This window comes from Drosophila albomicans, chromosome 2R, assembly GCF_009650485.2.
Source record: "Drosophila albomicans strain 15112-1751.03 chromosome 2R, ASM965048v2, whole genome shotgun sequence".
Classification (NCBI taxonomy): domain Eukaryota; kingdom Metazoa; phylum Arthropoda; class Insecta; order Diptera; family Drosophilidae; genus Drosophila; species Drosophila albomicans.
The window spans coordinates 11,647,594-11,652,267 of record NC_047631.2 but is presented as its reverse complement, the minus strand read 5'-3'; positions in this window follow the sequence as shown (position 1 = coordinate 11,652,267).

The following is a 4,674-nucleotide window of genomic DNA, read 5'->3' as shown; positions in this document are numbered from 1 at the left end:
ATTATTATTATTTTTGAACAAATAAATGATAAATATCCAAAGTTGAAAATGTTTTTAATACTTGTTCACTTTAAGTTGCCCTGAAGGCCTTGAATGTAACAAATCAGAAGGTCAAAATACCAGGTGATCATGAACTCCCTGCAGAAAGTCACTTGGTCCACGTGTAAGTAAACAGACAGTACTTACTCCGGTTTCTCCTACTTCAGGGTTCCTAAGATCAAAAGAATTGACCCTATTTAATTATCTCTGAGCTGCTGAACGTTCATCTCAAGTAAGATGATGTTTATTTCTATAGAATCACACATTTGTGTTATGGTGCTTATTTGCATGTTCAAATTATCCGCCGGCAGTTAATGATCGAAAATTTTGTTATCGATTTACCACCACACCTGGTGTCGAAGTAATGCTACAATGTAATCGTTAACAGTATGTTAACGCATTTTGCTGCTCCTGTTAGTCTACATTAATCCAGATAGATTGCATACTTTTCGGTGCTAATACAATTAAAAGGTTTCAAATAGCGGATATATTTTTATGTAATTAGTTTAAATATTAGAAAAAAATAATATATTTCAAAAGCCAAAGGCAGCCTGTGTTAGTAAATTTACGCTAGGTTATAAATTAATTTATAATCTTTGCCTTTAATAAATAAATAAATAAATATTTCAAAACTATGCAAGCTCATGAATTAAATTTTGGGAATACCATAATAAGCGTATGAATTAAATTTTAAGAAGACTTATCATATAAATAAAAATGTAGAAAAATAAAGTATAGTGAGCAGATCTAGGTTTTTAATAGTTTACGAGGAGGGATTTCTTATTAAATAACTATGATATGTAAAGTATCATGGTATTCAGATGAGTTTAAATATAAGAGCTTGGTACCCAGTTACTATCCAAGTTGTGAATAAACACAATCTCCATACATATACGAGTACGAGTACATTATTTTTTTATATGCCGCCATTTATGAAAGCGACATTTTCCATGTGATAAGATAACGTTGGATTGCTGAGTACGCATTTTGCTGTGCTCTCTATTTATATTTGATTTTTTTGCTCTATTTCTTCGTGATTAAAGTTCCAGTACATTTTTGTTGTTGTTTTCTTTTTATTAGAATCACGCGTTACAACAACAAAATATTAAACAATAACAAAATGTCATTTTATGTGGCAGAAGTGTTTTTGTTTATTGCTTGCGAGAAGGAGAATCAAAATGAGAGGGGGCGACTGAGAATGGGAGCGAAATGAAGCAAAGGTAACACTCAGTAACGCTGACTACGTGACTGTACAAAAGTCTCGCATGTCGGGGACTTTGGGAACTGTCAACTGCTCGTGCAATGTTCAAGTGTGTGCCCCATGTGAATGGGAGTGTTGCAGGCGCTGCATGGTTTGATTGATAGGTGATAAGACGGCAGCAGCGACACGGCAAAGTCACCTGGCCTGTGGCTTCAGCCCCCAAAACGTTCAATTTATAACGAATAAAGTCAACATTATCGTAGTTAGTTTGATAAACATATTGTTATTGAAATGGGTCTGGGAATGCAGACGAGTAGTTGCCTAGCCCCTCTCTAAGCACGAGAGTGCACATATATTATAATTTTTTTTGTTTACTGCGGCAACTATCTGGTATTAATATAATTCTAATCGGTCATTGCAGAGATTTTGCGCTAAAACTTTCGCTGAAAACTACAGATTGCAAGTTCTGTGCGTTGAATTGGAGCTGGGTCATGGTTGATATCAATGTTTTGTTGGTCTTGCAGTGCACAGATAATGTGATGATAATGCCACACACTTCATACATACATACATACATATGTATGTACACATGTGGAAGAAATCGTCTTACATGATATCATACTCGTACTCGCATTGTATATGCATGATAAGATATAGTTTCATTGTTTTGATTTCTGATTTCTGCTTTTTTGTTTGATATTTTCGCAAACCAATTGTTAATGTCCATATCTGAATAGACTTTAGTAGCTGTTCAGCTATAGGATCAGTTAGTTGAGCACACAAGAGGCTGCGAACTGAAAGCTCTTTATCGCCACTTCAATGCGTGTGGCAACACTTCACAATGAAGACGGCAGCGCCACTTCGATAAGCATAAAACAAAACAGCAAAAAAAAAAAGAGAAAAATGCGGCGGCAAGAAACATCAATATAACAACACAGCAAAAAAGCAGCAACAATATGTGAGTGTAACAAGCACCAAGCTCACCAAGTGCTGCTGTTGAAAGGCTTTATCGTTGTCGCCATCTTGATTTCAAAATGGCGCACAAGTTTCCACACGCGCAAACCAACAAATAACAAGCAGCGCAGCGAGTGCGCGCATGTGAGTGTGTACACACATATAGTATAAAATATGTACAACGAACATACAGGCCTTGTACATAATATAAGCATGGGCAATTTACCCTGAATGCCGTATATATGCACATACGGGATTGTTTGTATATATGAATGTGTGTGTACGTGCACTGCATGCAAGCAATTTGTATTTGCTTTGTTTTCCGTATACACTGGAAGCAAATGAAACTTTAGGCTCTTGGGAAAAATAGTTTAGTAAATAATACACACGAAAATGCATTTAATATCGTAGTCAACAGTTAAAAAAAAAAAAAAATTCTCCAATTTTTTTAGCATTCTATTTGATACATATTTTGTAATGAAGGAAAGGTTCAAAATTTTATCCTCAAGTATTAGAAATGACTTGTTGAACCTTAAATTTGCCATTATTTGGCAACTTTACTATGTGTTGTAGATTAATATTATTGATCAGTTTATTGGAAAAGTTAATGAAATATAAAGGTTCATTCCTAAACTGAAGTTTACACCTTTTTGATGAACTTCGTTGTTGCAACTTTGGGTTAGTAATTGTGTATTTAATGAATAAACCATCTTTGTAATACTTATAAAAACTTTTTATATAAATATTTGCTTGAAGTCTAAAATGCTGGTACGTGTTGATAGTTTCGTAATTTCAGAAGTCTGAAAAGTCTAAGACTGAACTACTATATTCGTTTACTTGGTTTACATTGTCATACATACATATTTATACACACACATACACGCACGAGCATATTTGTATGTACGCGGTTGTGTACACACTGACACATAGAGTTATTACGATTTACGATGAGTTAATTTTGCGCTTGACGTTCAGTTTTTATGGCACTATTTTTTCATTAGAACTTAGACTTTTTGCTCTTTGGCTGTTTGCTGTTGTCATTTTATGACCATGGGGCTCAGCGCCGTCTATTTAGCATTATATTATTATTATTTTATAATTATATTATACTACAACAACAACTTCGACTGCGACTGCGGCTTCGGCTACGACGCGTTGGGAGGCGACGGCGATGATGCGTGTTTAAATGGAAAGTGCAAAACTTACTGTGCGAGCAACGAAATAACCGCACGGTAAGATATTATTTTTTTTACATGGCCATTGCCATAGATAGGCAATCTGTATCTGTGGCCACGATAATGCTTATAAATAAGATAATATGATTTGATAATGGTATTTACCATATGCAGAAAGTAAAAGAAAGGAGCATGCTCATATAAACATACATACTTACAGATACATGCTCAACTCAAATGTATCTGTCAGATACAGCCGAAGAAAATGCAAGAAAAGTGCATTTCCTAGCGACTGCGGTGTGCCTAATTAAATGTTGATTCATTCCGTCCATCGGTCTGTCAGTCTGTTAAATTCCTAGTAACATTTGGCTGCTTGTTGCCCAAAAGGAAGTTGCATGTGTGGAGACCAAAGAACACCTTGGGGTGCAGAGCTCTGGTTTGGTTGTGCAAACAGTTTGCATTTAGAGCAGAGCGCAACAATTCATTGCTCTGATTGTTGATGTATATGTTGCTGTTGCTGTTGCTGTTGTTACTCTTGTTGACTTGCCTGCCACAGTTCCTTGGCTGACGTCTTTCTTTTGCCTCGTTACGTTCTGTTGCGCCTTATCGCCAACTGACGTTTGTACTTCAAAATGTGTACTTAAGATAATGAAATGAAGAAGAAGAAGCAGCAACGGCAACGTCAACAGCAACGGTAACGGCATCGACCGACTGTCGACGACTGTCGCCGCATTGACATAGCTACAACGCAACATGACAGCGAGGCATGCGGCAAAAAGCAAGAGGCAAGAGGCGCAGCACACATCACATCAACACAAATGAAAATGTGTAGACACGGGCTTGTCACCAACAAATGAGTGGAAGCCCCGTCTTGGCAATTTAAACTTTGAAGACAGACTTTCGACATTCACAATATTGTATGGTTTCCATGTCTTGAACAGAAAATCACCAGGAAGTCGCTGAATAAGCAGAAATTTGTGCAATCAACAATATTTTGTAGTTATGACAGGATTTCCCTTTAAGTTTATTGCATGTCTTAAGAGCTCTTGAATGAATATATATCATTGATGAATAAGCGATAGTCATATCATCAGAACCTCGGCAACATTCCCTACTCTATTTGTGGAATGTGCAACAAGGAATGCAGTGTTATTGCAAACTTATTAGTCATTTATTAAACACAATTCCAACTTAGCTATTTAATAATATTCAATGAAGTACTTTAAGTCTGTTTGACATATTTTTAAATAATGAAGCATTACTTCTTGGAAAAGTAACTATTAAACTTTACAGGGTATATTTGAG